At 37.3% G+C, this 25,400-nt stretch overlaps 1 protein-coding gene across 5 annotated transcripts in view; it reads left to right on the top strand.

Moving 5' to 3' along the window:
• grid2 (glutamate receptor, ionotropic, delta 2) overlaps nt 1-25,400 on the top strand; it is a 437,740-nt gene that overhangs the window by 329,288 nt on the left and 83,052 nt on the right. The gene's annotated exons all lie outside the window — the stretch shown is intronic.

Below are 25,400 nucleotides of genomic sequence, written 5' to 3' on the forward strand. Positions count from 1 at the left end.
TATATATATATATATATATAATATAAAATGTAACATTCAGCTTTGATGAAAGGTATGTTAAATACCTGATTCAAGGTTGTCAATTTTCAAAATATACTTTTAATCTGACAAATTAGCCTCATCAAACACATATTCTAATTTATTGAATGTGATTGTGTGTGTGTGTTTGCGTGTGTGTGTGTGTGTGTGCGTGTGTGTGTGTGTGTGTGTGTGCGTGCGTGCGTGCGTGCGTGCGCGCGCGTGCGTGCGTGCGTGTGTGTGTGTGTGTATATATAGATATAGCAAGACTGAAAAATACCTCCTCAGGGTGGTGTGGATGTGAATTGACCTTTACGTTTTAGTACATTAGTCAGATTAGGACAAAATGGAGGGGGCATTTTGTTCAGCCATGGATTGAGAGGACGGTAATAGCCTCATCTTGGGAATATGAGCAGAATCTCTCAGGCTCTGCTCAGGTATGGAACAGGCAATTTAGGAAGGTTTTAAATGTCATCAGCAAAGTAACGGAGGGGAAGAAAAAAAGAGGGAACATTTCAGAGCATTCAAGTGGAAAGAACATGTAAATGTGTTATGGTTGATACTTGTGTTTAATAAAGTGTCAGTATCTCTGTGCTGATGATAGGCTCTCAGTAAGTTCACATGCTTATTCCTGTCTTTCTGACTGAATAAGTCCTACTTTCCAGTGAGCTCAGTATTTGCTTTTTTTTATATCCTGCTCAAAGCCTGGCAATAGTTAATTTTTTAAGTGACATCAATTATGCAAATTTAGGGAGGAACGCTTTTTTGTTTCTGGCACTGCCACTGAAACATTTCGTGCTCTGAATAAGCAAATGATGAGCATTTCACTATTTGGTAAATAATTTTCCATATTTCTACGGCAGCTAATGGCGGTAATGATGGTGACTATGATACATGCTAATTGCTACTTCATCTCCACAATCATCTCTCTTTTTAGCTGTAATTAACATTTTAGTCGTGGTATCATTAGTCTGAAAACAGAGTGGAAGAAAGGGGATCTAATTCTTCAAGAGTGAGTTTATGTATTGTTGTCACACAGACAGCAAGATTGTATTTTAGCAGAAATTCCAAGATGTGAGTTTATTCTATCCTAAGTCTATTATTACATTCTTTGTAGCTTTTTTTAGGCTAGAGCTAGCATATTATTAGCATGTTTCAGTTTCAGTAATAATGTTTTGAAACTGAAACATGCTCCTAATCGACTCCTACGGGTTAATAAGTGAAACTGCCTTGTTATTTTTGCACTATTTCATCATTATCTTGCAACAGTTTTAATCCATTTTGTACAAAAAAAGTCAATAAAGTAACCACATTCACATCGCATTTTCACATTTTGACACGTTGCAACTGTGACTGACCACAACAAAGTGGGAACAGGTCTCCCAGGGGGCGTTTAAGTTGTTAGCAACATGTTAGAAGTTTTGTTCCAGGATTGGCTCAATCCATCTTCACTTCAACTCTGACCAGTTTCCCTGTCCCTATTGATGAAAGTAATCCCACACCAGGGTTGATATGGTGTTCAGTGATGGGTTTTTTTGCCAATACTTTTCACATAGTTCAGTGATGGTCTTGTCTAAGCAGAGTATCACAATAAGTGTAAGAGCAAAAGCAGTTTTTGCTGTGTCTCTACTACATGCCTTACTTTAACCAGGACTATCTGTAGCTTTCTTTCAAAATAGACTTTTTTTGTGACAGGTCTGCCGGGAAGCCAAGATCTATAAATTGTCAGACTACTGTCAAAATCATCTACCAATTTGCACTGAGCTGTGGCTCTCGTCCGCTCCTCCAGAGTTACCAAGGATCAAGTGTCTCTGATCAGGGCTTTTCAGTCTAGGTGTCTTGGTGGGTTTTCAACTGTGGTCACTTGGCTTGGACGTTTTAACAGTGCTTTTTTTATATGCTTAAATAAATACTTTAACAAATAGGGATTATTTTATATATTTATTACAATTTAAACGATCATGTTAATAATTGACAAATTAATAATTGAGTAGAATGTGGGAAATTTTTCCTTAGGTTTATATGCTTATGTCCAGAATCTTGTACAAACCCTTTCCATTTTCACATCCTTGATCTCCTGCTCTACTGCTAGATGAATTGACCGTCTCTACTTTCATTCTGGGACAATTTTGACCACATTGGACAGTGTAAACCAAGATGTTTACTTTGGCTGTTGGAAGTGATGCACCTTTTCATTGTCCGGTTTAAAACCTATAAATGTTTCAAAGATAAATTAGAGTGAGATGTCACAAATCCAGTTAAAGTACAAATGAGGGCCCTTCAGACACAGCTGTTGCTCTTAACCTCCACCCCAATCCCTCTCTCTGCACATATACACACACACACGCACACAAGCACACACTATATATACACACCCATATCTGCATACACATCTGTAGTTCTCTCTCGAATGTCTCAGATTTTTGTGCTTAACCCTAAAATATTAGCTTGAGGGAAAATTGATTCAGATGCAAAGACATCCACAGCAGTAGGGAGCTGGAGATAAGTAATAAAAGCGAATAGTCAAACATGACACCAGAATTTTGCTTTTGGCACTGTCACTTTCATTGTCAGAGGGAGAAGGGCTGAGAGGCAAAAGAGGGAGGTCCAGAGGGATTACCCCTATCTTTGTCCAGCCTTCTCTTTTCACAGCTTTCTTTTCACTTCCTCCTTGCACATTTCTTTTCCTCCCATCCGTTTCTCTCCGTTATAGTTAGAATTTCCTCCATTACATCCTTTTTATGCATCTCCTTGTCCCTACTCCTTCTCTTCCAGGCTCCACTCATTCCTCTTGCTGCCTTTTCTCTTCATGTTCTTCCTTTCACAAATTCTATTCTTCCTTCATGTTCATCTGAATCACCAGGGCGCCAGCCAAGTGACTGTTTGTTTACAACGTGTCCCACAGGCCTCTCGGTCTGGCATGTGCGTGCAGAGGATGTTGTGAGAAAAAAAAAAAAAAAAAATCTGCATGCCATAAAGTATGTCTAATTGGTCTCAATGAGAGTGAGGGAAACTGAAGATAGAGGAAGAAAACCGAGGGAGAGGAAGAGGCTGCGTATTTCAAAATCTTATGGCTGTTCTAATAATGGGACTGCTACATTGGTAGCCTGCAGTGCTTTGCAAAAGTAAAAAAATATTCTGCATACACTATGTACTTGGCACATTTCCTCTCATATCTTAAATGAAACCCAATGCCAATAGTTGCTCCTAGAAGTCGCACACTGTTAGAGAGAGTCCAGCTGTGTAATTTAATCTCCATTTAAAACACCGAAGGTCTGGGAAACTTAGGGAACCTTAGGGAACAAACAGCATTATGAAGACCACGTGTCACATCAAATAGGTCTGTAATAAAGCTCTGAACATTAAATGAAGGTCTGCAAATAACATCAATAATCTCAAGCTTTGAACATCTCAAAAAACGTTGATTTATTATTGAAAATATATGGCTATCTATCTCTATCCCCCCTACACTGACATTCAAGAGGCCCACTGTAAATCTATGAGAACTGCAAAGATCCTTTGACTGACTTTGTGTTGGTCTAGCTCACCAAAATAAAACTGGATAAAACAAATTAAAGCTTGTGGTTATGTGACATGTGGAAAAATTTCAAGGATATGAATAATATTATCAGGCACCATAGACCAGTAGATCTTAGGATTTATTAGCAAAACAAAATATACAGGAAGAAAATAGCCCATGACAAAAAAAACAAACAAAAAAAACAAACAGTGACAAACACCTATAATGTAACGCCGTAATATAATCAGTGGTAGGCACTTAGAAAAACCTCACCTGCATTGACAACAGGCTTATAAATGTGGCTCATCATTAGTATTGGCTGTGGTACCTCTCATCTTTGAAAAAGAGTCAGAACAGGAGCGAGACCATAAATTCATACAGTGCCAACTATCACATAAAGGTTGTAAAAGTTGGATATACAACGCTCTCAGGCAGAGCAAGGTCAGACACCATATCAACCATCATTAAAAAAAAAAAAAAACTTCTCTGAAACTTTCAAGAGCAATAAACTGCACTCAGATGGTGAACTCTGAGGTCTGAGGGTACACAATATTATTAAGCTATAAGAAAATACAATTCTGCTGCTCAGATGCTTTTCTGAATACCAACCGACATAATGCAGATGGGAGAGATAATCTATCAGTCCTCCTAGATAACTTGTGTGATCTTCAAAACCTGATTTTATTTTTTTGGTTGATTTCCCTTTGGTAAATAAATTCAACACAGGCATTTTGAAGAGAAACAAATGCAAGGTGAATAGTAATGAAACAGTGCAGCAATCAGGTGAGCTAAACAGTAAATTAAATAGGATAATTATTCAGTTGTTTAGTGAGACATTCACAGATCGACAAATCGACCCAACTTTAAGTTAGAGAGTCATCAGTGGACACATGAAGATGTGTGATAGAGGATATGAAATGTTCCCAAGGAGAATATTTTATTCTAAATTGGGCTGCTCTTTGACTTTTGCTAAGCCAAAGGGAGGGAATTCCAATATTTTTCAGGGCCAGAAGGTAAAAGAGTCAGGGCTGGAATGAATGATTACCAAGTGACAATATTAGGACAGCCAAGCAGGCAACATTAGCAGAGTGTATGCCATCGACCAGCCCATATGCAGGGGGCCCAGACAGCGTGTGGCCTGCAGGGATAGGGATGTGCACTCATTTGTAGTCTTGTGCACCAGGCTTTCGATCTAAAATGAGCCACCACAGGCAGTCAAACAAGCAGGGGAGCAGGAAGCAGGGGACTTGTGAGGCTTCAGGAAGATGGAAGAATAATCCAGCCAGCAGCAGTTTTGAGTGCTGGGTCATAAAGGAGGTCTCAGCGGCTCACACTAAAGTTTGGACAAGAAGAGCAATGTTTAAGTGTTGATCAGGAAGTCCTACTCCACTCACACTTCTTAGTAATTGAAAATCATGCAGAAGGGACTATTTTCTAAAATAATAATAAAAAAAACAACATAACTGAACAAATTGATGCATTTTTAAAGATGTATTGCTGAAGACTGTTGTGCTCTACACAGCTTTTAAGTTATATTAATATTGGAGAGTGAACAAAGTCTGATGCAAGGCAATTGACTATGATCTGGGAAAAAAAAGAAGACATGAATTCATTAATGGCATTACTAATTCTGCTTGGAACGGTGATTAGAGGGGATGCAGGTGAGCTAATTAAAAGCAAGAGTAATGCAATCTGGGGAACTAGACGGGTGAGTATATTACAGAACAAAATAAAAAAGTAGGAACTTATGCACTGCACCTCTTCCACTCTCAAAAACCTGCAACATCAAGAAAATATCAGGGAAAAATAACAGGTGCATCTCTATAATATGTAAGAACATAATTACATATGGAATGATACATTTCAGGCAATTATTTCTGTTAATTGCGATGATTATGGCTTACAGCTGAAACTTAAGATTCAGTTTCAGGGACATAAATAATTATTTATAACACAGAAATGTTAACATATAACCATGTAATATCCTCCACAGATTTGGATTCGGATCCTGAAAGTTGTCCAGCGCACCGATCTGTCACATTGCTAAAGTAGCATTAGCGAAGGTTGAGTGGAAAGTAAAAATATGGTAGAATAAAATGCAGAACCCACAAGGATATTTGCTGCTGTCAGCAGATTGTAAATCAAAGCTTATTCTAACAGTTGAGCAAAATTCACAAGGACTCTGGACGACACAGACATCACAGGATGCCACATTCAACATCCCATGTTTACCTCTTGAATCCCAGACAATGTCAGAAGCACCTTGCCTGCGCAAAGCAGAGGATTTCATTTAAAAATCGAGTTCCCTACTGGAAGGAGAGATGGAGATTTGGGGAGATATATCATTTACTGGTGTGTGCCCAATGTATTTTGGGCATACACAATAGATTGTGTCCAAAGTCACTACAGGTATTTGTCAAAAAAAATAAAAAAATTAGAGCACATGCTTCCCTCTGCTGACATGCATTACAGAGATGCTGAGTTCATTTTCAAGCAGAACATGGCTCCTGATCAGACTGCTGAAAGTACCAAGCCCTGCTTTCATGACCGTAGCATCACTATGCTCGGTTGGCCGGCACATTCAGCTGACAAAACTGCACGGAGAATCAATAAAATGTTATCTATAGGGAGGTGACAGCAAGACCGACAATGCAGGTGAGCTTGTTATTAAAGCAGCCTCCACTTCCTTAACACCTCAACAGACTTACAAACTGATCACCCCCTTGCCGCGCTCCATTGATGCAGCATACCATGCCAAAGGTGGCTCAACCAAGTATTGAGTGGAAATGCTGTACAGTACATGGACATCATTTTCAGTAAGCTGTACCTTCTGCATTAAAGTAATTTTTTGTCTAATGTAATACAACATAAAATGTTCAATAAACTGATTTAGGGGTTTTTATTTGCTATAAGCCATTATTTTTACAATTAACCGAAATAAATATTAAAATATAGTACTATTTCTTATTTGTGTGCATCCTGCAGAGCACGTCTTTAACTGACAGCAAACAAAATCAGGAGAGGAATACTGTCTTACACAAATGTATGTAATGTGAAATAGATATTTCATCTACCATCTGTTCTCCCTCTCCTAACTGCGTCACTACACGTTTCTCTTTTAGTCTCTCATATCTCCTCAGCATTTCGCCAACTGCAATTGCAAGTTTTTAGCCGTCTTCAATAACTATCTTTTTACAAATCTCCCACTTTCAGCTGTCCCCCCTTAATTAAAGTCCAACCCAGTGGGGGAGGAAAACGTCAGTGTGGAGAAACAGACTGTTTTTTTTGTGGGGGAATGAACATGGTGCCTGGATGTATGCGTTTTTATTTACATACATGCAGACGAAGTCCCAGTATGAGTGTTGCTTTCTTTCAATTAGAACTTTGCGGGGAATAGATCCATAGACTCACATTCATGCTCATGCTGGATGCATTGCTTCTTCTCATCCTGTGAAAGAAATTGCCCGGACACACAAACGAACACATGGAGTCAAGGCCATAGGCCATAAACGTAGCTTTCATCTTTCCATCTGGTGCTCAAAACCTGTTTTTCTGTCTATTCCTTTCCACATCTCCTTTATTTCCTGCTGTCCCCCACTGTGCATCTATCTGTTGGTACGAGTGAGAAGAAAGCTTTGTAGGAGAGAGATACTTTTCCAGAGCTAAAACTCTGTGGAGAGGAACACTTGTGTGTGTGTATACATGCCTATATGCATGTATAGCCCCCCCCAAAATTCAGTCTTCCACATTCTCCAAATCTCTCCGCCTCCTGCTGGGTTTTCTCAGTGTGACTGCTATGCTCATTCCCCACTCCCTGTTCCCAGTCTAGCTTCCTGGATGTGTCCTTCCCTCCATCATTATCCATGTCTCTGCTGTGATGCACTGCTGGGAAGCCAATACTATCATCATTTTCCTGGACTCATCTTTTCCTCTTTCATGGTTCCTTGGATTCACATATTTTTCTCTAATGACTGTTTTGAGATCCTAAAGTGGACCTAACTTTAGGACATCCATACCTTCTGACTTTAGCCATCCATTTTTTTTTTTAATCTTTCCTACCTCTATTCATCTTTAGCCCCTCCTTGACCACAGGAATGTGCTGCTGTGAAAGAGACCATCTCTCACCAGTGGCATTAAACGCATGTCTCTCTCATGCCCTCTCTTCCAGTCTATGCTCTTTTGTTCCCTTTCTGCTTGTCTCACAGCTGCCTCTTCTCCCTCCTTCATTCTTTTGCTCCCTCACTGTGGTCCTGTTGTCACAGCTACATCCTGTAAGGAACTTTGAAAGGGGCTCCTCCTGGCCTTCATCAAACGCAGGAGTACAAAAACTTTACATGGATCCTGTTATAAGTCGTCTACACTCTAGGAACTAAAACTTTCTGCATCATCTCATTTCTTAGCTGGAAGTCCCATTATAAAATATTTAATACTGATGAAATTCTTCCCACGTAAACTACAGCATGCAATCTTTAGGCCTTTAGAAGTTTTTTCATGTAAAAATTTTGAAAAAGGCGTGGATGCAATATTTTGTAATTCACAACTGAGCTAGTGTGAGATCCATTAAAAATAAATTGTTCTAGATAACTAAATGCATGTATATCCAACAGAAGGAATACTGTGCTTCATTTGGCTTGCGAGACAGAGCTCTTACCCACGTTCCAGTTACAAACTGTGAAACCAGGTAAAACCACCTTTTTTCTGTGCTAAGTAAGCCTGCTGGCAGTGACAATGCAACCTCATATTGTATCAGTGTTTTAAGCTGAGCTTCATACATTAAAATATCGTGGTGTCAAACTTGCACATAGACTAACCGGAAATAAATATTTCATTATTGGAGCTATCGCTACTCTTTATGCATGAAGCTGCTGCGCTGGATTTTTTTTTTTTTTTTAAATTTGAAAGTTCAAGTTTTTGATTGCATTTAAAACACACTTTAAAATGTAATGAAGCACTATTCAAGAAAGTGTTAAAACTTTTATATTAAAGCAAGCCTTCTACACCAGCAAAGCAATCTACTGCCTCTGATTCAACCACACTAATATATCCATCCACATCTACTACATTCCCAAGCTGCTCCTAGGCCAGAAGAGATTTACATGAGCTCCACAACTTTTCTAGAAATGCCTTCTTCAAGTGTGACATACCCAGAAAACTCTTGAAAACACTCTTGAAAACACAGAATCCATCCTGAACAGCGGCCCTAACCCTAACAAACTCCCTTTTCATTTAGAGGAGAAGTTACTCTACCCTGAACCCAGGCACCCAGCCACCTCAAGATGCCCAGGCACTTCTTCTTCATGCATTCCACATTGGAAAATCAATTTTGAATATCCATGATCGTGTGATTGCAGTTGTAATATATATCAAATATCAATAGGTGACATTGGAACCTTTTGTTGAACTCAGCCATGGGACAAAATAAGAACTTAACTACATTTAGAAAACAACAACCAGAGACTGGTGAAACTCTGAATACCCTGTTTTTTTTTTTTCATGACTGCTCCCATTTTCCAAACTTTTATTGTTAAAGCCAAAAGCTCTGATAATTTTAAGATGGAAGCCATCACTTCTGTGTTTAATTCACTCTCTCTTGGTTTGTGCTGTAAATGGCAAGCTTCCACCTTAGTTGTCCATCACTCCATTTCATCAGTCACGGTGATAGCTACTTCAACCTACATAAAGAATCAATTGTCCAAAATGTCATTGATTTGTAATTTAGTAAATGGTTTTTGAAACACAGTTTTATTGAAATAGTGTTCAGTTTCCTGTCTGTCATTGTGAACTGGTTATTTTAATACCTAGCAGCTGTTCTTCATCAGCTTTCAGAGCTAATTTGATTGCATTACCAACACCTCCAAAGAAAAAGTGGTTCTGAAAAGAACCACTTATGCACAGCTAACTGCAATATCACTGAATAGTCGTATTGGTTTCAGTTTTAATCTTTTTTGTTCCTGTTTACAATTATTTCCTTGTAGTTTTCTTTTTATGTTTTTTTTGTCTATCATTTAAACTGGAAGTTGAAGTACTTTGATAATAAATGACTGTATTTTGCAGAGAAGGTATTTGTGTGTAGGGCTTGCTGATTTACGGTATCTGTTACTCTATAGCATCACACCTTACCAGGCAGGTAATCATGAAACAATAACAGCATAGCATTTAGTTCTGTTTGGTTAGTAATTCCTGGTATTCAGGTACAACCTGTTAAATTTGTTTAAATTACCAACAGTATTACTATTTGGCGTCGGCACTGATTAATATTATGTTATTCATAGTCAAACCAGACATATTGTTGCACAACACTTTGGATTACTAAGTTTAGAGCTTGGGCTTTGTGTACCACAGACAAGGTCATACTTGCTCTATACCTCTCCTGCTCCATCCTTGCATGACTTGTGAAGAATGCAATATACTGGAAGTCCTCTTGACGTAGATAGAAACCCCTGAACTACCAAGGCCTTAGACCTAAAGGCACTGACTCTAATCTCAACTACTTCACAATCAGCTTTAAGGTCTTGAAGTGGATGGTAAAGATCATTAAACCTAAAACAAGAGGTGCTTCAGCAAAGTATCAGTTCAAAGGAGTGTGTTATTTTACAAATTGGTTTCTACAGACTGTCGCATTGTACTTGGAAGAAATTTTGAAGTGATTGATTAAAGTCTTTTTTTTTTTTTTTGACAATTTGACATTTTAAGAGTGGTGTGTATTCTTTGTAAATCACTGAAAACACTGTTCACATTTTGACTTAGTGACAGTTAATTTTATTGGTACCTTGTGAAAAAAAGCCTTAGATCAAATTCAGCAAACCAACTCGCTATCCTGTGTAAATGCTCCTTCCACCATAATAAAATCTCAAAATCGGATCATCCAGCAATGGTGAAGTTCAATCTTTTTGTTTTGGTCCCAAATGAAGTGGTGAAGACCACAGCATTATCAACTAGCCATCTAATACTGTATTTATGTCAACTAAGTAAGTCTAAACACTCAACCGAATTAGGGAATTAGAGTATTCCTTTGATCCTAAAGCATCTCATTTGTTTGTTAGAAGGTGTAAGACTAGCACATGTTCAAACTGATATTATCAGCTTATTTGCAAAGATCCCATGTTTTTGCCTGTTACATATTCTTGTTAGTGTCGGTCTGTTACAGATACTTCCTCACCTCCAGTGGGACCACCCCTGCTGTTTTCTTTCATGCTTGAGATTTTTGTCACACAATGTGAGGTTCGTCTGCAAGTTTGAACAGCTTTTAGACAAGCCCCAGGAGCTGCAGTAACTTACTACCAACAAGAAAAAGATAAGAGCTTGGACCCGGAAGGTGGCAGGATATATAAACATGATCATCACAAGCATCCCTTTTGCAGTGTGTGTAATCTTGCTTGGAGTTCTGTGAACATCAATTTAAGATGTCTTAGAGGAAAACGAAAAACAGGGTTGTAATTACTTGTGAACCTCAGCTTTGCTCTGTTTTGTGGAGTGAACTTTGCAATAATGTCAACAAGATAGAAGATACGGCACAGATTATGGTGCGGCAGGAGCTATTTAGTAATTCAGAAATCTTTTAAGCTTGCATCAAGAATGGTGAGAAACACTGGTACAGCGAGAGCCACCTAGTGATTTGAGAGTCTGTTTAGCCTGTACTGAGAAAGCCGTAGAACATGAAGTGACCTTGTTACAACCAACATGGAAAGACTTGCCTAAAGACCTACCTTAATTTATGTAATCTTGGCATATATTTAGCGAGGCGTTATAAGGATTACGCCAAGAATCGTGTCCTTAGTGACATCATAGCATTGTGTAATTGAAGCTTTTGTCAACATCACATTTATTAAGTGAATCCACCACGTCTCAAAGATGTTCTATCGGATTGACATCGGGTTAACTTGTGATACAGTGAACACTGTGGAGAGGAACACCGATGTGTGCTTATTCATGGCTGTATGCATGCATAGCCCCCCAAATTCAGTCAGTATTTTATTTTTTATTTTTTCCAACCTGCCATTGCTCAACTATAGTGTGTGAATTGTAGCCTCAGTTTATTATTCTCAGATGACAAGAGTGGCACCCAGTGTGGTCATCTGCTTCTCTAGTACGTCGTCAGTAATGTGTTTGTGTGTTAAGAGAGCCCAAGTACCTTGGTTGTAATGAGTGGCTTTTGAAGTAGTCTCTCCGTCATCTTGGGCGGCGACGTCAACAAAGCAGTTTTGTCCGTGCAGCTGCTGCTTACTGGGTGCCTAAAAACATTAAGCTTGAAATGTGAAACAGTTAAACAAGTAGATCTAATAAAGTGTTCTGTGAGTTTATATTCAGCAAAAATGAGGTGTCTTTGACTTAATTTGACTTGCTTTACATCAACTGTATTTCCATTGTGGGGAAGAATGTCACCTATTTAGTCGCTTTGATATTTTAGATTTTTTTTTTCCATATGCAAATGAGATATACATGCTGTCTCTTGTGTTCCAGGTCTCTGTGGTAATATGTTAATGATGAGGCTGCATAAAACAATGAAAACATCTGTTGAGTGAACAAATCTTTAAAGAAAACAGATATAATAGTTATCTTCGTCAGGGCTTCACTCTATAGATCATCTTGATGTTTACTGAACATGGGTACCACCCACTAAATATGCATCTGTCAAAGCCAGCTTCAAAGCACAATGCTAGCAGCTTGTTTTGTTCTACCCAGATTCCTTTTTTTTTTTTTTGTTTTCAAGGAGACAGAGAAGCAGTTTCTTCTAGGAGGATGGAGTAATTGTAATACAAGCATATTTATTTTGGGGCACTCTGTTGTTAACTGCCTCAGATAAACAGACTAAGAGAATCCTATTTATTTCCCACAGTATGTGGCGTAAAGGTCATACTTTGAGCAGGATGCAACTGGAATAAACAAAAGAATTAATTGCTTCATGATAGATGCTGTGCTCACAGTCATTTTTTCCCCACCGAATTTTAATTAATGTACAGTTGCTAAAGTAAATTTGATGCATAGACAACTGCCTAAAACGGATAAAGGTCACAATGTATTATTAAAAAACAACTTCAACATAATGAAATAGACCTTTTATAATAACACTTCCCTATTAAGGAACAATGCAGTTTAGAGAATGCTTGTCAACAAGTAAAAAGAGGGGAAATGTAGGTCTATTATTTAAGAAACAGTGCTGCAACAAGTTCTCTTTTCACTTGGTAAACATTAGTAAATGGAGATAAATGCAAAGTTCATGTGTGTCTTCTAGGCCGCTTCTTACCATAATCTCACTGAAAATCTCCAAAAGCCCTTATTTTAATACAAAAGGAAATGGAACATAAGGAATATGAAGTCTCTTTTTTTGTTGCAGTAATTGCAACAAAAAAGAGACTTTTTTGTTGTATTTTAAGCCAAGCCTTATAACAAAAATGTTGTGAGCGTCAATTTAGGAACCTTTACACATGGTACTTTTTGTGTAAGTACCACAAAAGTACTTACATAAAGCAAGTAAGTACCTACAGAAAAGAGGGATGGGATGATGCTAATCATTTTAAATACTGAAAACACATTATATTTTAGCAGTCTCAGTTTAAGCTCATCAGCTCATTTTTGTTACCCGTTAACCCGACGAGCTTTGCATTGAGACTTTTTGGCATCTTTACTGACTACACATTTCTTCTCGTCTTGACATAATCTTAGTTAGCAATGTGACAACACATTTACCAGAAATCAGATATTATCATGAGGTGTCAATCTATGTCACCACATGTTTAATTCTTGTGTCCATTAAATCAACTAAATTACTAAGGAACTATTTATATCTCCTTAGAAATGATAGTATTTCTAAAGAAGCAAAAAAAAAAAAAAAAAAAAAAAAATATATATATATATATATATATATAATTAAAGTATTTATATTTCCATATAGATTTAGTTGCTTTACTTCTACTGTAGTTTAAGTAATATCAACAACGGTAAATAACAGAAAAAAGCACCCGCTGACTTGTTGATTCTGGTTTTTGCACATTATTGTTTGGTGTTGAACAGGTGAGAACATTTCAATGATTAATCAGACGTGAGAAGATGCACTTAGGCATTGAAGCTTGTAAAGAAAGACTCAAGGCTTTTAGCCTTTGAAAACATTAATGACTTCATGCATAGTTCACCATAAATCTTATATAAAAAAAAAAACATTTTATGCTGCAACAATTGAAATTGTATGTCTTTAATCATTTGAAAACCCAACAGTTATTTACACCAAGACAGCTCATGGGGATGTAGTGTCAAGAAAGTGGGTGGCAATCTTTGAATGTTGTTTTGAAGATAGGAGAGCAAAATAAGATGTTTTTTAAAACCAGTGTGAAAATCACAGATGAATAACAATGACTCACTAATGTGCCAGCCCAGTCACTTGGATAGAAAAGTTGACACTTTATGTTGCTGCAAAGCAAAGATAAATATAATATCCATGTTTCTATAGCGAAAGTACCACCTTGTCAAATGCTGACAGTTATTCTAGGGGATGCAGGTATTTGGAAGACTGTATTTTAAATCAAACTACAATATTCTCTTAATATACTTTATAAAAAGAATTAAAAAATGACAAAAAAAATCACAGAGAGTGCTCAAACTCACATCAATGTTCAGAAGATGTGTTCCCTTTGTTTACAGTATCTCACAGAAAAGGTACTTTGATATTTGCAAAATATAGTCCAAATTAGATGTTTGCAAATACAAAATGCACAATACAGTCTATATACATTCTTTCAGGAGAAAACTCCCTTTGTTGTGGCCTCGGATGTATTTAATGTGTGCTGACTTAATAGAAAACACATTAGACGATAGGCAATAGCCAATATGCTAATCAAAACCTGCTAGGTGGCGCCAAAACCCTTTTTGGAAAAGCCTTAATTTATGCTTAAATGTATATTCCAGGCACATATACTCATGCAGAAATGAGGATAAACATGCAAAACTGCCAGACATTTAGGGATGTACAGCATAATGGAATGTTTTCATTTAATTGCAGAGCAAGCTGCAAGTCTCTGAAAACTTCCAAAGTGAGTGTGTACACGCTGTCCTCGACAAAACCGACAGGATGAATAAAGCAAGAAGTTGGGGAGGCAGGACAGCAAGAAGAGGCGGGGGTGGAGAGGGGTACAGAATGTGGGTCATGAGGTGTGAAATATTGAGGATGACATTGTTAAAATTGAATATGAGCGAATCAAACACAATCACTATCAAATGAAAGGTCTTAGAAGGTGCACACGTACCCATGGACTTGAGTGTATGCACAAGGGGAAACACACTTGCACACTTTGTACCAGTCGAGGGAAAATTGCTGAGAGAGCCATCTGTCAGAAGTTGCACTGAGGGAGGTAGCCCTGGTCTTTTTCGTGTGATAGAACGGCACACATTTTGAATCCAGTCACCTGTAATGAGACCACAGAGTAATTTGCATGTGTGTCCATGTAGCTATAGTTTGACATGATGCGGGAGATGGGACTGCGAACTTGTCAAGGTCAGTTTTGCTTTGCTCATAGCAATTAAGGCAAAGCAGCCAAAATTACCTTTTCTCTATAGTGACTTCATATGTTGTATTTTAAGCTACTACAGTATTTTGACATCACATTGTCCTTCAGCTGAACACATTTTAAAACTAAATAAAATAACTTTTTGTTACAGTCACCTCCAAGTCTTAGGTAATTAAGACTTACTGTATTTTAGTAAGCTGTAAACTTAAGTCATAAATTATAGTTTTTAAGACTTGTTGCTTTTTTCAATCAAGTAGATTCCTTAAACTTAGGTAAAATATTTAGATTGGTTTAAAGCAATTTTATATAAATTAGCTTTTTCAAAAACCTAAATGAGATGCATGCTGTATACAAGATAAATACACATTGAACGCGCTGCAACAATCTAAAACAAGAAATCATTTATCAAATAAAAAACCCCCACAACTAAATTACCAGATAAAAATCATGCATATGCAACTCAGTGTGACATACAGACATACTAGAACTGAACAATAAATGTAAATATGAAAATGTTAACTTCTTTTTGCAAGTATCATGTTGCTGTTAAATACGTCAGTTGAAACATTTTGATTAAAAAAAGTACACATTCTACTTTTAAAAAAATCACAAATTAATAACGACCAAAAAAAAAAAAATAAAATAAAAACATTGCAGACTTCATAAGTAGAGAACCAACCTAGGATGAAGCAGTCAGTATTGTTTTTGTCCCCAAAACAATACTAATGGATATCGTTAAGGCATCTACAAATATTCCTTTGGATTTGTTCATCAGTCACATTGTTTTTTGTTTTTGTTTTTTTTCTGTAAAAAACATATTTTTTGTCTTTTATATGAAACAAAATGTCCATCTATAAACTATAGTGAGAGATAAACGTCTGAACTCAGTCCAGTTTTGCAGTGACCTCCTTGTTTTGATGCTCTTTAGAATCACTTCACCAGAGGAGGGTCTGAAATAGTCTGAGATGCATTCCTCCACCTTTTGCTCTGTACTGCTTTCTAAAGTTTTCTGTAACTGATTATGTTCACTAAAATAAAGTATTTTTAAAATTTTAAATGAGGTTATTAGGGAATGACCAGTTTGAAATCCCACAGCAGTTAAGCTTCTTATAGGCTACATGGAGCCAGTTGTTACCAGCAACTCTCCTGTCAGCTGAAGTGCATGAATTCATTTCTAACACTCATGGAAAGTAAGCCTTAGTAGTTATTCTTTATATTTGTCCCATCTTTTGCTTTTAGCTAGAGATAGATCTGACTGGATTTAATTATGTTCCAGCAGTAAACAAGGCTGTACTACTGATTTCAAACACCATAGCCTTTTCAGCAGATTTATTTGAACTGCTTTTGTTGATTTTGTGCTTTGCTTTGAGACTTTATGGTATTTTTTTCCCGGACTGTCAATGTAGATTGTGTACGTACCACACACAATGTTGCAGGACTGAAAGAATTACTCAGTGTTTCCAATCTATGATGGATTACATGTATTCAATGTCAGGTTGAAATGACCTACAGCTTTAATGATCTCCTATCTTCTTGAGGAATTGTCATGATTTCAACTAATTTTGCTCCATATTTTATCCCCTTGAAGGACAAGAACATGAAAAAAACTGCCACTTAATGGCTGAGACAAACACAAGTAGCCCTGGCTTCCTCTCAGCTCTTGTAACCCTTACATACTACGTAGTTTGTATTGATCCATTTATGGGAGGTGAGCAGGAGAACATGCTCTGTAAATACGCTCAAAGAAATTTCTGCTGATCTCATCATTTTCATGTCCCTAACAACCATGAAAAGGAGGGGAAAAGCGCTGATGAGGCAACGGGGAAAAAGACGAAAGCCAGACTTTCTTTAACAAATCCAATGTCAAGCACTTTCTGCATGTGATACGTACATAAATCAGCACACACAAAAACACTCCAAGAGGCCCATTTAGTGAAGGAGTTTTAGCATTTAGCTGTTCTGCAAGGACAGTGGGAACTTGCCACACTAAAGCACATATACTCACAAGCATTCATACATTGGGAATAGAGTTTGGTTTATCACCTGCCGCAGCCTCAAACTTTACTGGCTGCTGCTTTTTTATGCATTTCAGGGAGTGAGAAGTGAACCATGTTGATAAATGTTTGAAAGTGATGATGACGCAAGTTGGTCACTGTTAAGGGGAGAACTAGCCAAGGAAACAGTATTAATACCACTTTGAAAAGCTCAAGACTAAATGTGGGCCCTTGGATTTAATATATTAAAAAACATATCTGCTTGATAGAATTAGACATCTTTTTTTTTCTTTTCTTGAATTGACCATGTGAGAAGAATTTACTGAAGTCTGGGGTATGTGTTTATAAATAAAAACATCCAGCTTTGTTATTCTTTCAAGTATTTTTGTGAAGATAAAAATGAGTAACTGTGTGTGAATCAGCTTTCAGAAATGGTTCAATTAAAAAAAAAACATATTTGCAAGCATAATTTCAATTTCAAAATGAAGGAAAACCAACAGTAGCCTGCTTGAAAAATCAATTTATAAAGTTCCCTTTCTAGCTACATTGAAAGCTTAATAAATACGACACACATTCATTCTGTTGATTTTTTTATTTTATTTTATTTTTTTTGCCTGTATTCAAAGTGTGATACTTTTCTTTTAAGATAACAAATACACAAACTCAGAGATCTGTTCTTATTTTATGCTTATTCCACGTCTCTTTGCAAACACGCTGATACTACCACTTTTTAAAGCAATACTTAGTCATGAAATTATTTACATTTTTGTCTTTTTAAGTTGCTTTTCTGTGCTTGTTTGCACAAGTCAACATGGGTAAATGCAAAATGCCTCATCGGTTTCCCATAAGAATGATTTTGTACATTCTCAAACATTTTTCTCCCAGTGGACCTAATTTTGAAGTTCATAATTATGTTAAACCCCTGTAGGTTTTGAACACATTCTGAACAAGATGACTCTGCAAATATGAAGTTAGACATATTATTCTTCGTTTGTTGTATCATTAGTATGTAGTGGCCTTATGGCTAAAACAAGTATCCATTATGACCACACTGAACTGCTGTATAACCACATTTCTTACATATATTCTCTTCGTTTTGCCATTTCCATTCTCCATCTCTTTTTGTACTCTTTTGTCTACTTTATCTGCTCTAGATTTTAATTTGCAACATACTTAATATTAAAAGAAGCCTTGAAAGAAATTAACAATAAAAATTACTATTATGTGCTCTGACTGATTGTACTCCTTATCAGTGGGCAGTGTTGTTTTTGAAAAATCTTTGAAAATCCCCTCGGATGTATTTTCATCTTTATAAAACATATTTTCCCAAGGTGTCTTTGCTATAATTATTGACTTGCATTTAGAGTTAATTCATTTTGTATTCACATTTAATCTTTGTGCAGCTGTTTGCTCAGTAAATTAGGTGAATACTATGTTATCACATAGTTAAACCCAACATTATTCATACTCTTTGCAAATTTAAGTTTAAAGTAGTGTTTTCATTTTACTAAAATTGCTCTGTTGCAGTAATAACATTTTTGAGTCTTGACAGGATTATCAGGGATAATTTTTGGAAGTACCTAAAGATTAGGGTGATGACCAGGAGCTCTTCCAGTGTTAAAGACTTGAGCTCATTGACAAAGGTAAATGACTAAAATTACAGTGGAAACATGTACAGAGCTGGTCAGCAATTATAGGAAGGGCTTGCTTGCTGCAGTACTAATAAAACATTTCTATTAGTTATTGAATTGGTATAAATGATTTGTGACATGCCATTTTTCAAATAAAAATTCAATAACAACAGACAATGTTGTTTTCTCAATCGATGTTCCTTTTATGCTGTACCATGATGTTTGGGGAAATGTCTGTCTCATTTCCAATCAGTGAAGTCTTAAAAGTAGTTTTAAATTTAACACCTCCAAATTAATGAAAAAATGTGAGCTCCATTGTGTATGAAAGTGTATATCCAAGCTTTAACAGTAAGAACCTAAGAGCGTTCAGTGTCTGAAAAGAGCTTCAGAACAATCCGTTTTTGGTTTTCTAAAACATGCTGCTATTTGTCCTTTAGTAATGATTTGCCCCTCCTCTCGCCTATTGACCTGTGGAGATAGGCACCAGCACCCCTCTCGTCCCTTCTAGGAAATGCGTGAAAGATGATGGATGGGTAATGATATTGATATTGTTAATGACTTTTCCACATTTTATGAACTAAGGACTTACTTTTGTGTCTTAGCAATCTGTTTATGCCATCCAATTCAGTCACCCCTAGTTGTTTGATCCGTGACTTTGAACATATGCACGGTCTGAAGTTCTTATAGGAAATTAGAAAGCATGCTGCAAGAGGAGATACAATTTTGCACATCTCTGAATCAGAAACTTCATGCCTCTCAGCTCAAATCCTCATCTTCACTGGCCTGCCGGATTCTTTTAATGGCGGCACTTGATGGCTTGAAAAAATTGCTAACCACATGGAAAATCCCCCTCAGCTTTGGCTGATAGCCAGTGGTATTAGAGGTGGCACACATACAATGAAGAGATTGAAAAGCAGAAGGCTGGAGAGCTGCTGGAGGAGGGATGCATGCCCTCTTTCGTCCTCCTCCTCCCCTTTTCTATTCTCGTACTTCTTCCCTCTTCACCCCGGCTCTGGCACTGTAATATGTCTCTTCCAAGTTGTTTATAATCACCGGGACACCAGCGGTCGAGCATGATTGAGGTGCTAGAGAAGAAATTGATGGTGAAAAAATAAATAAATAAATAAATAATGATTCCTGCAAGTCATCAGACGGTAGAGGGTATAATCTGTGGCAGTGGCGGTTCTTGCTCAGTGATGAGATTTGAAGCTTTACAAGAAAGTCACACATATATAAAACTCTCCTGCATGTGCCCACTGCTCGGCTGGCTTCAAAGCTGCACTCATCTGCAGCTACCTTCAGTGCTGAATGTCAACAAGGGTGCAGAAAAGAGGGGAGAGGCAGAGGAAGAAGGTAGTAAGATATGAAGCAAGGCAGCAAGATGATGTGAAAGGGGGAGGCAGGCAACGATAGAGTGACTGTGTTTGATGCTGAAGAGTTGGCTTATGGAATATTTTAGCACACCAAACATGTAGAAGTCCACAACTCTTTTCATTTCTGTTGCTTGAGGTTCCCCTCCACTCTTGCAGAAGAATGTCTCTTGACATGTTTTTTTTTTCTTTCTTTTTGTTGTTTGTTTTGTTTTGTTTTTTCCAAAGGTGCGTATTGAACTTCAGTTTATTCTATCTTATAAGAGAATCAATAGTGGTAAAGACATGGTCTACATTTATATATACCAGAGCTCTTTTATTGTTACATACCAAAACTGCTCTCCACATATGACAAGTTTACATTCCTGTATATGTTTGTCTGAATCCCGTTCTACAAACTTAGTAATCACTGATGAAGAATAAGTCGGTATAAAAAGCAGGTTAAGTCACCCGTGTACTTCGTTGGGATTTCAGTACACAGTTGGGAAGTGGAAGGGACAGGATGCATATATGTCAACTTTTTGGAAAAATAAAAATCTAAAAGGTGTGGCATGCCTTTGTACTCAATCCCACTGGGCCTTTTATGGTGTGCCTCCAGTAGCTATGTGCAACCAAAAATGATTATTTTCACTCATTCCTGTCCTGCTAGTATAATGGCTTGAAAAATTAACAACTACAGCAGAGAGGTGGTTTCCTTACAAGGTCAAAAATAAAAAAAATCTGCAACAACTTCATGCAGGACCTGGGAAATGAACCATGCTTCAGCTAATTGAATTTCTTCATACCAGGTTTTCTGCTAATTGCCACTGGTACATTGCTTTTTAAAAAAAATATTATTTTCTACCTGAAAGGCTGAAGTGTTGTTGGTGTATCGGAAGATTTCTCAAAGAAAAAAAAAGAGAAATTTTATCGTAGAAGACTGCTGGTTATTGAATCAAAAGCTTTGTTGTTTTTTTTTCTTTTTTTTTTGCTTTGTGTTTTCTTTTAGTTGTATGTTAGATTTAGACACATTAGTTATTTTTTTAAGTTCAGCAGTTAATGATTCATAGATTATTAAGTGCTTGTAAATATAGTTGTTGAGCACTTTAAAACAACGTTTTAGCCAACTTTCAATATATGTTAAGTTTTTATGTGACAGACCATTACCAAAAAGGGCTCAACTATGTGAAATGAAAGTCATACATGGTTTTTAAATATAATTTTGAAAAGTGTGGTATTGATAAATTTCAACTCCCTTCACTCTAAAATCCCAAAGAAATCCAGTGCATCCAGTTGTTTGTCACAAGAAATTCTAATTAAATACATAAAAATTTTATGGTAGTAAAAGGGACAAAACATGAAGGATATAAAAACTTTTACAAGGCACTGCAGCTTGACTGATTCGCTAAGTATGTGTAAGACTGAACAACATGGATATGTTTTTGCAGATATTGCTAATTTGTTTGTGCTGACTGAGAGTCAAATAATATGCACAACATAACACTTCCTTACATGGTTGTCTTTTGTCTAAGGCAGTGGTTCCCAAACTTTTTCTCCTGGGCCCCCCCCCCCCAGTGGTTTCCAAACTATTTCTGGGGCCCCCCATGGATTACAAATTGCTATCTGGTTGAACGATGTGTGTGAGCGAAGTGGGGGTGGGGGATGGATTCTTAGACTCTCTGTTATACTCAGCCCCGGCTCCAAACGAACGGGGGAAACCAACTTTTTTGGGGGCAAAATGAATCGTAGCTCAACATAGACAACAACACCTGTAGCCTACAAGCTACTCGTTAACCAGCTTAAGGTGATGTATTGATATTAGCTAGTCATCTTTTAGCTAACATTATCTGCATCCAACAGTTTTACTCAACAGTCGGTTAGTTTGGGGAAAAAACTGTGAAAAGTTATTTGCGTATTTCTGGTTTGCTACCATGATTCTAACACACCTGTGTAGCTCCGCACAGCAGCAGCAGGTCTCTTTCACTGCCGCACAGGTGTAAACCCAGCGTGAGCATCGTAGCGTTTATGTTGCGTTTATAGGCGGCTCGGAAAAACAGGTTACGACATGTTAACAACGGATTAAACAGTTTTAACTCCTGATAAAAGTGACAGAAGACACAGATCTGGGAAGTGCGGAAGCCCCTACTGTTTCAAATTGATAGAGGAATAACAGAGTTGGCCACTCTAAGGTAAAAACCCAGCGCATACAGNGATGATTACAAATAGCTATCTGGTTGAACGATGTGTGTGAGCGAAGTGGGGGTGGGGGGTGGATTCTTTGAGACTCCCTGTTATACTCAGCTCCGGCTCCAGACGAACAGGGGAAATCAACTTTTTTGGGGGCAAAATGAATCGTAGCTGAACATAGACAACAACACCAGTAGCCTACAAGCTACTTGTTAACCAGCTTAAGGTGATGTATTGATATTAGCTAGTCATCTTTTAGCTAACATTATCTGCATCCAACAGCTTTACTCAACAGTCGGTTAGTTTGGGGGAAAAACTGTGAAAAGTTCTTTGCGTATTTCTGGTTTGCTGCCATGATTCTAACACACCTGTGTAGCTCTGCACAGCAGCAGCAGGTCTCTTTCACTGCTGCACAGGTGTAAACCCAGCGTGAGCATCGTAGCGCTTATGTTGCGTTTATAGGCGGCTCGGAAAAACAGGTTACGACATGTTAACAACAGGTTAAACGGTTTTAACTCCTGATAAAAGTGACAGAAGACACAGATATGGGAAGTGCGGAAGCCCCTACTGTTTCAAATTGATAGAGGAATAACAGAGTTGGCCACTCTAAGATAAAAACCCAGCGCATACAGCGTTCATGTTTTTTTTTTTTTTTTTTTTTCATCCACGCCCCCCCTGCAATGGCACTGCGGGCGTGCCCCATAGATTGGGAACCTCTGGTCTAAGGGATGTTTTTCTTCTTTGTCTTTTTTTTTCATCCTTGACCTTCTAATCTAAGTAAATACAGCAAAACATTGAAGTATTGTGGTCTTGATTCTTGATGAGTCATTGCCATGCTTTGATATGGGAGAAGAACCTTATTTAATCAGATGTTGCTTTGAACAGCCTCCTTCCTTTGATTCGGAGTTTGATGGACCATAAACATAATTATTTTTCTTCTAAAGACCAAAGCTTTGCGAAGACATCTGCACAGACTCCTGTTGCATAAAACAAAACGACCTTCATTGTCTGCAAGCTGGATGATTAGCAAAGTTTATTATGTGAAAGTGTTTGCAACTTGAAACGCGTCGTAAAAATACAAAGAATCAGTGCTTCTGTTTCAAAATTGCATAATCACATATCTTTATTTTACAGTGTGTCTGTCTCCGTTACTAAACCTTTGAAGGGCAAGCGGTTTCCTGACCTCCAAACACTGTTTGGCAAGTTCATCCAGTTCACAGAGTGAAACACAAAGGTTGAAAGGTTTGACGGGAGCAAAAAAGTAAAGACTGAACACTGTTAAAATGCTCCAAGACTCCAACCTTGCAGCTTTTCATTGTAGTCTTTGTAATTGTGAACCTCCTGCTGAACTATTCAATCAAAAAGTCATTTGAATGGACATTTTTCAGAGCTCTGAAAAAACATTGCCAAATTGTTGTTGAAAAGATCTTGCGTCACTAGGCGGTGAAGATGCAGGGGTTCTTACTTGAAGTCGACACTGGCACATTTTCCAGCCATGCTTTCCTTCGTTAAACACCTATAATGAACCACTGGAGCTGCTTTGTATCCAGCAATGACTCAGGTCTGTTGCTGTAACTTTGAAGAGACCTTGCATTTAGTGGTAAAGTATTTTCAGTTTTGAGCAAATAATGCAAGCTTACTTTAATCTCAGAAGTTGGAAAGGATTTGCAAGGAGCCAGTTGGATCGTCTAAAGATCTAACTCACACCGTTTCGTGAGATTAGTTTCGACATCCAAGGATCTCTGGGGCAAGAGCTGTCGAGTAACCCTCTGCATTTTTATATACAGTAAGTTGACTGATGTAGTTGGGTAACTGTGACATCATGCAATTAGGAGTCAAGAAGCCGGTATACATGCAAAATAGAAAGAAAATCAAATAGGTTTACAAAACATCTTGTGGGACTAAGCGTCTTTACTTGATTTATATAGAAATGTTAAGACTTAGAAAAACAAGAGCAGTTTTTCCTTTAGCTGATGCAAAATATTTTTTTTATTTATGGCACAACTTTCGAGCCATGAAGAATCAGCTATGTTAAGCAGCATGATACATCTTGCCACCCGCTGCTACGTCACTATGCATTGATGGCTTATTGGATTGCTGCATAATAAGAAAATATGGATTCCCAACTGGGCACCAGTGAATTATGTTTTTATTCACTATTATAGTTGTTCATGCCAGAATGTAGAATGTGATAACTAATTTAAAACGTGTGATAATTTTTTAAAGCGTTAACAGCATATTTAAGGTTTTTGGTGGTTATTGGACTGTATTAATTCGAAGACATCTTTTGTTCAAAAGATCCTTGAAAACAAAAAGAAATGCCTTAAATGTTTGTTTGTATTCAAAGAATGTAAAAAACAGATTCACTTTGGCTTTAAAATGAGATGATTTAATACAGTTCAATACAAAAAAATATGTCAGCATTGAAAAAGTCAAATACTTTACCTGCTTTGATATGTTTTGCCTTTCAGTTGCCTCATTGTATTGACTGCATCGTGTAAGGATGGAGTGCAGTTTAGTCTCAGCATTTTGGACTCTAAATTAAGCCTGACTCAGCATTAAGGGATCGAGAAAGACTCGTGGTGCAGTAGCCTCGTAATAGACAAATGTGAGCGTATTTATAAGTTGGTAAGATTTTATTACATTTTAAACTTTGGTTCTCTCAAGTGCAATATGATATTCAATGGATAGGACCGTAGGGTAGTTACTGTACATTTGTGGGGATAAGGCATGTCCAAATAATAAGTTGCCCTCATGTACCATAGCAGTTTTTGGATTGTAGAAAAATATAAAACAAATAAAAACCAAAAACATGTGAGATTTGACTGAAACAAGCACAGAAACATAAGTCTAAAAATTAAGAGTTTTTCTGATGACTTTTTTCAGAGAAGCTGAAAATGACTCAGAGTCCTCTTAGTCATTATGACTATGAGGAATCAGAATGACTCACTGGCTATAAACAGATGCTTCGGTATTATAAGACCACCTGTCAGATTTAATATGTATTAATTTTAAAACATTGCAAAAGTAAAGACAAATAATCCCGTCTTGGGAATAGAATACAGAAAAAAAATAACGTTAACTATTAGTCTGAAAATCAGAGAACTAGATTCAGACTAATTACACAGCAAGTGAATGAGAAAAGCAGCAGAACTGGCAGTGTTAAAAGTCACTAAAACGGGGAAAGAGTTTTTTTTTGTTTG

Source organism: Poecilia formosa, unplaced genomic scaffold (genome assembly GCF_000485575.1).
Source record: "Poecilia formosa unplaced genomic scaffold, Poecilia_formosa-5.1.2 Scaffold25, whole genome shotgun sequence".
Lineage (NCBI taxonomy): Eukaryota > Metazoa > Chordata > Actinopteri > Cyprinodontiformes > Poeciliidae > Poecilia > Poecilia formosa.